The 11,448-nt window shown below is 32.7% G+C and overlaps 1 long non-coding RNA gene across 2 annotated transcripts in view; it reads left to right on the top strand.

The window, feature by feature from the left end:
* Positions 1-216: 216 nt before the first annotated feature.
* The window catches only part of LOC137231248 (uncharacterized), a 37,553-nt gene continuing 26,321 nt past the window's right edge, over positions 217-11,448 (top strand). For both annotated transcript variants that reach the window (XR_010946421.1, XR_010946420.1), the window contains exon 1: positions 217-298. This is a non-coding gene — a long non-coding RNA (uncharacterized lncRNA). The remainder of the gene's footprint in view (positions 299-11,448) is intronic.

Here is an 11,448-nt window from a genome sequence, read left to right as displayed (position 1 = left end):
CCACAGAGAATGAATACAGGATAATTTTGAGAATCACCTGAAAGAACAAGGGGCTTGCAGATTCCATTTAAATGTGACACCAGTTAGAGAGGGCATTCTGCAATCGCAAACACACACAGCATCTATTGACTTCAGTTCTCTGGCTCTTTCCCTGCAGAGCAGATCCAAGCACAAAGCCCCCACTGTCTTCAAAAGGAAGCTTTGTGCTTGGATGGGCTCAGCAGGAAGAAGATGAGAAGCTGACCCCTGGTTCTTTTTCTTTTCCCAGATGTCTTTGCCTACAAGATACTGTGCTAAGGTATGCAAATGCTGTACAATTTTTAGTATGTTCATAGGCAGGTTGTTTAAGAAATGGCAGTTGGGAAGTGCATTTTAGACTTCATTGTGCTGAGCTACATGATGGCAGACATACAAGTAGTCCTGAATTTGAATCTTGCACTTAGTTACTGTGATAAAAGTTAACCTTAGACCAAATCAAATATATCTTAACAAGTTGTTACATAGAGTCTATCTTCAACTGTATGCTAAAGCAACCTAAATACCTCTAAGCTAGTCAAGAATCCCCGTGATATTTTGGCTTGGCTTTGGAGATGTTAAATGAAGAGTTCGGATATTGTTCCCATTCTTACTCAATTCCTCCTTGGTTTCAACTCCATGAGGGAGAAAATTATCACACCTCTTTAGATTTGTTCTATATAGTTTATCAGATCCAAATGTGGTAAGAAACTCTGGACCAATTCTCTAAACCAGCTGTGTTTCTACATACTACAATATTGCATTTTGGACATAACTTTGCATGTTGTAATAGCACTCTGAATGATTGAGATAATTCAAATACCCTCAATGTTCGCTGTGGATATGTAATTGAAGTGAGGCTGGACCAACATAGTTCAACATCACTGGACTGTATTTTCAGAAAAAAATGAAGAAAATTTAATAGAAGTTACTTTAAACATTGATTTTTAGAGTTATTGAGAAAATATTAAATAACACCTCAAGGTCTTTTTTTTTTTCTTAAAGTTCTATGAATTACTAAAGACCATCCTCCATTTTTAAAATCTGATTGAAATTTATACTTTTTACCCAGGGTGATTGTTTTCAAAGGCAAGTCGATCTTTGAAGGATTCAAAGAAACTAATATATATATATATATATATATATATATGAGATTTTTGAAGATTGAACATTCTTACTGTATTCTTATATGGTGTATTTTAAATTTGGATTGTATTTTCCCAGGAGTGAGGAAATATTTCTTTGCATATATGCAACAGTGCTAATAAACTGAAGGAACTCATTGAATGTAAATTAGAAAAGAGTATGATATTTCTACTGTTTACTGGGAACACAAAATTTAAAAAATATATACATGCCTTGATCTGTCTCAAAAGAAGCAGCCATATTTCATTAAAAAATATTACATCATAAAGATTATTCTATTTTCTAAGAAATAAACTCTAGGAGGTTCAGTTGATTTTTATAATATTTTATAATAACTAGTCATGAACTTAAAATGTATTATTAAGAATACTCTAAATAACAATTACTCATGCAGCAATAGAATGCTTAGAATATTTAGTAAAATATTTATTTTCCTTATTCATTTTTTTCATGATAGGTATTAGGTTTAATATGTCGTAATTAAAAATTTCAAGTATATGCCAAAATGAAAATACAGCAACCCCCATATGATTTTAACCATCAAATCTGTAGCAAAATATTTCATCATTACTGCTTTCTCTCCCTTTTATTTTTTTTATAGGAGAATTCTAAGGCAAATCCCAGACATCACATCATTTCACCCATAAATACTTCAGGGAATATTTTTAAATAATTTTGTGAAAAATAAAATAAAGGCATCTGCTAATATACCTGTGAAATGATGACATTTTAAAAATTACAACTTTTAAAAATACTGCCTAACATCCAGTCATTATTAAAATGTCCCCGATTGTCTAAAAATAGTTTTGATACAGTGTTTTCTCCTATGTATTTTTTTATTTTTCTATTTCTAAAGAGTTTATAATTAAGAAAATAGAAAAACAGGAGACTCACAAATACACACCTATTGAGAACAGATAGTGAGTATATAATTTTTATAATGAATCAGTTCTTATAACTCATTTATGGATTTAAAAGGAAGAAAAAAAATAAGATGTTTATAACATAGATAGGATTTAAAAGGAAGAAAGAAGATGAGAGTTTTATAACATAGATAGGATTTAAAAGGAAGAAAGAAGATGAGATGTTTATAACATAGACAGAACCAAGTGGAATTTTACTATAAAAAATCTTATGAAAGGGTGTGAATTAGATGCTCTCTCTGGATTGCTCAGAACATCTTAAAAGGCCAACACTTAGTTCTTTTACTTTAATCGTCTACTGCTTTCTTTTGGTAATGAGTATTGATGACTAGGATGAAGGCAGCTCTTTTCTATCATTTAATCTACATAAAATAATTCAATCTGTATTAGAAATAGTTCTGAGGGAAATACTGCATTACTTATTTTTTTTTCTTTTTTTTTGTTTCCTTTGACTTTTTTTTTTAACATCTTTATCAGAGTATAGTTTCTTTACAATGGTGTGTTAGTTTCTGCTTTATAACAAAGTGAATCAGCTACACATGTACATATATCCCCATATCTCCTCCTTCTTGCATCTGCCTCCCATCCTCCCTATCCCACTCTTCTAGGTGGTCCCAAAGCACCGAGCTGATCTCCCTGTTATATGTGGCTGCTTCCCAGTAGCTAGCTATTTTACATTTGGTAGTGTATGTATGTCAATACCACTCTCTCACTTCGTTTCAGCTTATTGAAGTTAAAGTTTGCTTTAACTTGTTTGGATCTATAACAACACAGAAAAATAATATGATTCAATGTGTTTCATGAAAACCTGGTTGGAAGACATACACCCAGTCTATTTTACACTTAACCAATTTAATCTATTTGCTAAATATGTTCTCTAAATGTGAATGCATTTTCACTCTGTGCCTTTGTTCATGTTATTCTATCCTCCTGGAATATCCCTTCTCTTACTTCCCATCTTCTGAATATTTGCTCATCTTTAAAGTCTCGTTCAAATGTGAACTGTTCTCTGTGGTCTTCCCTGGCTCTCTCAAGTAATCCCAGGTGGAATTTGTCAATTCTTTCCCAATACTTCTATAGCATTTTGTTCATGCCAACTATCAAAAATTAGATAATTGGATTGTATTTTGTAAAAATGAATAAGCAATCTCATAATTTTTATGGCATCCTATTTTACCAGTTCTGTGTGTACTGTTTTTGACATTCCTGCTTACCCTAACCAAATGTCATAAAGATATTCTCTTAGAATTTCTTCTAAAAGCTTCTTTGTTTTACCTTCACACTTAAATCTGCTCTCCTTCTATTCTCCTGGAGAGCTAGTGTAAAACATAATTATTACTTTCATAGATGTTTGGCTGAATTTCCTGGCAAAACCCTGGAATTTCCTCTGTGTGAATGTTTTAACTAGTGGATTTAATTATTTAAACTAGATTTAGTAACACTCAGATTTCCTATTTTTTTAATGCATTAGTTTTGGTATTGTTTTTTTACAAAGTTGTCCATTTTGTTTAATTGTCAAATACTTGTGAATATCCTCTATTTTTAAATGTCTGTATCACTGGTGGCAATATCCATTTTTCATTCTTTCTATCGACAATTGAGGTTTTCTAACATATCTCTCTTTATCGTTCTTCAATTAATATTACACAGAACCAACTTTTGGCTTTACTCACTTTATTTCTTATCCATTATTACATTTCAGTAATTTCTGCACATTATTAATTTTGTTGAGAATTTAACTTGATCTTCTTTTTCTAACTTCTTTTGGTGGCTATCTAGATAATTGATAATCAGGTCTTTTTCTTTTATGATCTATCCATTGTAAGCTACACATTTTTATCTAATTACTATGCTATGGTCATCCGTCAAGTTTCTTTATGTCATATCTTCATTACTTAGTTAACTATATTTCCCATTTTCCATGCTTCCTTTGTGCTTTTTGTCACTTATAGCTTATTTAAAAGTGTTTTGCTTAATTTCAAAGTATACGGGGATTTTTCTAGTTGTAAAATTGAACTGATTTTTAGCTTAATTTCACAGTGGTCAGAGTTTCTCTGAATAATTCCAGTCTTTGAAACTTTTGAAGTTTGCTTTATGAATTAGCATATTGTTAATTTTGGTACATTTTTTATTTGCACTAGGAAAGAATGGGGGTTATGTTTCTGGTTTCAGAATTCAATATATTTCATTTAGATCAATCATGTTAACTTTGTGGCTCCAGTTTTCAGTATACTTTCAGGTTATGATGAGGTTGTTCTTTCCTTTTTTAAGAGAGATGCCTTCAATTATTTCATTATGATAGTGAATTTATTTTTCTTTAATTTATTTTTCATATTTTTGTTTCTATTTTTACTCTGTATTATTGGGTGCACACATATTTAAAAGTGTTATACAGAATGAAATGGCTCTTTTGTGGTTCTACAATATCATCTTTGACTTTAACAATGCTCTTGCCTTAAACTCAATTTTGGATGAAATTAGTATAGAAATGCCAGTTTTTCTGGGAGTGCCATTGTACTTCATATCAGTTTCCATTCTTTTACAATTTATGTTTTCTTATATTTAGTATACCTTTTATAAGAAGCATATATATTTGGGTTTTGCATTTTTTACAGGCTGAGAATCTTATTCTTTTACTTGTAGTATGTGGTTCACTTGCATCTATTGTAACTACTGTTACAGTGTGTTTATATCAACACTCTTCTGTTTCGTTTCTATTAGACTAATTAAAAAGTTTTGTTTAAACATTTGGCCATTAAAAATTGATCTATTGTTTTTATCATTTAATCTTTCTTATTAATTTCTTATATAATAGTTTTCTTAGTTTTTATCTTGGAGATTAAAACATGAATTTTACGGCACTCTAAATGCAACTCCTGCTAGAATCATTTATTGAGGTATAATTGATACACAAAAAACCTGCACATATAATGCACACAATTTGATGAATTTGGACATATGTATATACCCATGCTACTATCACCACAATCAAGGTAATAAATCTATTCATCACCTCCAAAAGTTTTCTTATGTTTTTTTTTTCCTAGTAAGAATGCTTAACATGAGACCTACCCTCTTAACAAAATTTTAAGTATACAATACCATATTTGTTAACCATAAGTATTATGTTGTATAACAGATCTCTAGAATTGTTCATCTTGCATAATTAAACTTCATACCCATGAAACAGCACTCTTCCTCAATTTGAAACCTTGGTGCTACCTTTTACATTACTGTTATCATGTATTTTCAATCTAGATACATTTTAAACATTATGACACATTACTAACTTTGCTTGCAATAGTCAACATTTATTTATGTTAATTCATATAATTATCCTTTCTATCATTTTTATTCCTCTAGCACACACACGGCTGAAAAACCTCCTTTTGGATTTAATGGAGGCATGCCAGTGCCAAAATGTCTGTTTTATCTTGTCTAAAAAAAAAAAAAATAGTGTTGCCCTCAGTTTTGAAGAACATATTCACTGGGTATAGAATTCTAGGTTGGCAATTTCTTCTCTTGCTCTTTCTCTTCACCTATCATTCCTTTTTTCTGCTTTTTACCATTTCTGTTGAGTCTTATTGCTGTGCTTTTATGTTATTTGGCTCCCTCCCACTCAACTCCAGAATGTTTTGAAAATTTTTCTCTTTACTTTTAGTTTTAAGCATACTGGCTCTGGAGTTTCTGGGTATGGTTTCCATTGTATTTATTCTGCTTGATATTCACAGTGTTTCTTGACTCTACAGAATGATGTTTTTTACCATTTTTGGAAAACCTCTCAAAAGTATCACATCAAATATTACATCAGTCCCATTCTCTCTCTACTTTCTTTCTGGAATTAAAAATTCAATCATTTAAAAAACTTTTATTGCACCCCACATGTCTCTTACACTCTTTGAAAAATATTCTGTATGTTTTACTTCTGAATTTCAGTTTGGTACTTTCAGTTCAAGAATCACCTTTGATGTGTCCAATCTACCAAACTTACCTATTGTTAAAGAGCGTTCTCATATACTCTTCACCCAAATTCCCCTAAATTCATATTTTACATAGCCATGGGGCATTTATCAAAAATAACAAATTAACATTGGTACAATAGTGTCAACTAAACTGCAGACTTCAAACAGATTTCAACAGATTTTCCACCAATGTCCTTTTAACTTTCTGATGATACAATTCACAATATCACATTGAATTTAGTCCCCATGCCCCCATTATCTCCTCTAATCTGTAATAGTTTCTCAGTCTCTCCTTGCTCTTTTTTTATAACCTTGAGAATTTCAAATACTACAGATCAGTTATTTTGTAGGATATCCCTCCATTTGGATTTCTCTGATGTTTTCTCATGGTTAGAATAGATTTATGAATTTTAGGAAGTATAATGCAGAGATGAAGAATAACACTCATAGCATTATATCAGGGGATATGTATCAACATGATTTATTACTGGTCATACTAGAATTAATCACTTGGTTAAAGTTGTATTTTCCAAAAAAGTTACTATTTTTTCCTTCCCTTATTCTATTTGTTAGAAGCAAGCCTGTAGGTCCGGACCACACTCATGGGAAAGAGGAGTATCAAATAATTTCAAATCATATGTAAAGAGCACCATAGTAGTTAGTAAATTCTGGAGGAGATAATGTGAGGTCATGCAAATATCCCATTTCTCTTTACAATTTCACCCACTAATTTTAGCATTTTTTTCTGTGAAACCTGCCTATAGCAATTATTACTATGTTCTGTTCCTCTCATAATTTTGATTTTTACATGTATCATTCGTATTACTTGGAATTTTTCTCTAAGAAATATCTTTCTATGCCTCTTCTTTATTTAATATTTTATTTTTATCAATATGGACTCATGGTATTAATTTTTTCTTTGGTTATAACCAATACTATTGTTGTTTATTTTATTGCTCAAATTGTTCCATCTTCAGCCACTGGGAACTTTTATTTTCTTTTAACACGTCTTTATACGTTTTCTTTCTTTTTTTTAGCACTGCCTTATTTTTTACACTGTGAGGTGCCCCAAGATCATATTATATTTTCTCTGCTCCAGCCCTAGAATCAGCCATTCCTCCAGGGAACCAAGGTTCCTTTTATTGTAAAATGGTATTTAGAAAGTAATAAATGAATGCTATATATGCTAATTGCTACTGAGATGTCATTACCTCTAGGCTCTCTCAGTGGACAGAGCTAGAAAACATATGTATGTATCTGTAATTATTTCTATATCTGCATGTGTATTAATAAAAATAGGCATGCATTTATACTGATAACCCCGTAATCTAATCAGCACAATAGGGTTAAGTTTAGCCTCTCTACTTACTTATTTGTTATTTTTTTCTGAGACATTGAGAAATATGTCTCCTATTATCTATAATTTATTTACTTATCTGTTCAGTCTCAGTATACACATAAAGTACTTTCAGAAGTGCTAATCTGTACCCTGATTAAATAAACAAATTTACCATCTAGAATGCAGTGATTATATACAGTATAAAATGACTTTTGACAAGGATGTCAAGGAATTCAATGGGGGAAAAAAAGTCTTTTCAAAAAATGGTGTTGGATAATTGGATAGTTCAACAGCAAAAATGAACCTTACAACATATACAGCAAATATGCATATGACATGGATAATAGACCTAAATGTAAGAGCTGCAAGTATCAATTGTCTAGAAAACATTGGTGACCTCTGATAGGTGAAGCTTTGTTAGTACACAAATACAGGAAACAAACAAAAAAACCCACTAAGTTAGACTTCCTAAAGATTAAATATATATATTTTTCCCATTTGAAAGACACTATTTTGAAAATGAAAGAGAAAAAAACCCCAGACTAGAAGAGATCATTCACAACATATCATGTGTTTGTTAAAGAGTTGTATCCAGAATATACAAAAAGATCCTACAACTCTCTCTAAGATGAAGAGCCCAATTTTAAGATATAAGAAAAATATTTACATATATGCTACTAAAGAATATATTAAGATGGCAAACAAGCACATGAAATATGTGCAACATCCTTAAGCTTTAGTAAAATTCATATTAAATCTATACTCATTAGAATGGCAAAAGTAAAAAAGATTGACAATACCAAGTGTTGGTAAAAATATATAGCAATTAGGACTGTCATTCTCGTATATTGCTAGTTGGAATACAAAATGACACAGACAATTTTAAATACAATTGACAGTTTTTGTTTACAAAGGGAAACGTACATTTAACATATGATCCAGAGATCCCACTCCTAAGCACTCATCCAAAGAATTGAAAACATATGGCTGTATAAAACTTGTGTTTAAGTCATAGCAGCTTTATTCATTATAGCCCCATACTGCAAGTAATCCAAATAAAGACGGTCTTCATTTTATTGCTTTATATTCTCTTCAACTGTGTATTCTTAACATTTCTTTTCCAAATATTTTCTTAGTTTTTTTCTTTTTTTAATTCTAAAGATGCCATTCCTCCCTTTCCCCTGCGACCTAGGCTTTCAATTCATGCTGTTAATTCATGATCACACTGAACAAACACAGTCATGTCTAGTTCTTCTCTTTTCACTGATATAATGCTCAGTGGATTTTTCTTTACTCTGTTCACACTTTATCTAAGATGCATGTATCTTCCTCAGGGCATTACAATGTGAGGTGCCAGATGTTAAATTCTACCAGTTTCTCTGTACCTCACAGAACAGGGCAGGGAAAATGGGCAGTGAGAAAGTCAAGCCTTCCACTATGTCTTCATTGTGATTCTGCTAAGTATGTTCTAACAAGTTTCTGGGAACTTGGTACAGGATTCAGCTAACTGAGTTAATAGCTATACTATCAATATTTCACCACTCCCCAGGCATCCCTTATTGCCATGCAACTTGATTGTACTCTCTCAGTCTGACTTAGTGACCAGTGCAATAATGGTAACTGTAACTCAAGCAATAGCTTTGTCATTTTCCCCCCAGGCTCTCAAATCCTGCTCCACGCATGAGCTTTGGGTGATTGGGCTTATTCCATCTGTCATTACCATGAGGACATGCCTGGGCTAATGTGCTGGAAAGCAAGAATCACAGGTACCATTGTCTCCATTCCCTTTTGTCCAGACTACAGCCGACTGAATGCCTGATATGTGAGTGTTCCAGCACCAGATGAGCCACACAGCCACACCCCTAAATCACTGAACTGCAGAAGCATTATCAGAATAAATGACTATCTGTTCTATGTTTGAGTTTTGAGGTGCCTGTTTACACAGCACTGTTGTCTCAAGGAATAACTTGTACAGTGACAAATCCTTTTCCTTTATGGCCAGAGATTTTGCTATCCTGGTTTAGCATGGGTCCCTGGAGATTTCTGTAAGAAGATATAAGCTTAGGCTCTGCTCCTATGTATTTCACTTGGATGCATCAAGCCAAACTTTAAAGATTATTTATCTTTTGTATGACATCACTCTTTCTTCTGTTAGCTACTGATTTAGTACTGTTGGTGCTTTCTGCTCATTTATTTTTTCGATTTTGGAAGTTCTGAACTGTGGTTTTACTCTACTATGTTAAACAAGCTGCACAGTTATTTTAAACATGGTAGTACCTCTCTCTTTAGATATGAAAAAAATATTTTAAAGCACTCTTAAATTTGAAGCAAGAGCTGTTCAGCAAATTGTATACCATGTATGATATAAAATCTTTAGTTTTCAAGACAGATTTATACAGCAAGAATTTAATATATAATAAATACATATTTTAAAACATATAGAAACTATTTAGATGACAAAAGAGATGAATTCATAAGATGCTGACCATTTTCCTAGCATATGGTTGAATTTCAATTAAAGAAAAAATATAAATACGGTTTGAAAGCTATTCAGCATTTAATGTTTAAGTATTTCTCATAGGATTTTTAAAAAAATCATAGTTCACTCTACTAATAGTAAATGTGGGTTTGGAAATTTTCTAAGATTCAGTCTTGTTTTTCACGTCATGGCCTAACCATATTATTAAAGAAACTTACAGTGTTTCCTCTACCCCACCACATGCTGCCCATCTCTGAATCACTACCTGAGCAAACCCCAAAGACAATACTCTGTCAAATAACATTTGATTAAATGGAATGACCATCTATCATCAGAGCACAGTGATTAAAATGTCCTCTGATATCAACACCATCATCCATTAGTTAAAGGTAGAATTCATTTCAGCAGAGAAAAAAATATCAACCAAATAAGGTACTACAAATATGATTAATCAGCTTTTAATTACTTAAGACTCATAGAACCTTTCAGAAAGGCAGGAAAAAACTTTCCATAAAAATATCTAAAGATAAACCAAGGATGAATGTATAACATTTGATATCACTGAATGCTCACAGTGGCATGTGCGGTTTTCTTGAGATTTTAGCAAAGTACTGTCAATCTTGCCTTAGTATTCTGCATTTGACTTAGATGTGTATGTTTCAAATGACAAGATTACCTCCCTGACCAAGCTTTGTCAGTCTCCTCTGAATCCTATTCTCCTGGAGGCTTCAATGTTTGGAATTCTGTGTTCCTCTTTACATTATCCAAAGGTAGCAAGAATCTCACTAAGTCACTTTAGCAAGAAATCCCACCCTGGATATCTGATCTCCCTCAATATCTGATCAAATCTTATCCCTACAGTTTACTTTGGCCTGTTTTCAGAGAGAATCCTGTAAAGTCCCTTTAGCTAGAACCCCCTCTACCCCTGATGCTTCCTCCCAGTAATTTTTCATCCACTGACCCCTCCACCCAGCTCCTTGACTATAAATTCACACTTTTCCTTGTGTTCAGAATTGAGCCCGCTTCTATACTGGGGTCTCATTTCCTCTATTTTAGTACTTCCTGAATAAAAGCTGTTTCTACCACTTTAACTAGTGTTCAGCTCTGGCTTACTTTGACACAACCAAGATAAAACAAGTTACCTTTTGCTTAGAGAAATAACATTTTGGATAGCACAAAAGAGTAATTTTAGCATTAACTGTTATAACCCACTAGAATCATATAATATGTGATTAAACAGTTCTCAGAAGTTCTGAGAGTTGTGAGAAGACAAATGGGGCTCTTAGTTTATGCTGAGGAGGGATCGACAAATTGAAGAAGAGATGTTGACAGACTTTAAACAAGCATTCTTTAATCCAGTGCCTCCTTCTACTCTGCTCTTAACAACAAGGTAGAAACCAGAGTATATTTAGTCTAAATATAACAACAAATTGATTTCTTGTGAGGGTTAGCTTAAGTTCTACAAACAGTTTTTTTTTTTTTTCCCCGGTACGCGGGCCTCTCACTGTTGTGGCCTCTCCCGTTGCGGAGCACAGGCTCCAGACTCGCAGGCTCAGCGGCCATGGCTCACGTGCCCAGCCGCTC

This window comes from Pseudorca crassidens, chromosome 9 (assembly GCF_039906515.1).
Source record: "Pseudorca crassidens isolate mPseCra1 chromosome 9, mPseCra1.hap1, whole genome shotgun sequence".
Classification (NCBI taxonomy): Eukaryota; Metazoa; Chordata; class Mammalia; order Artiodactyla; family Delphinidae; genus Pseudorca; species Pseudorca crassidens.
This window is presented reverse-complemented; position numbering and strand designations above follow the sequence as displayed.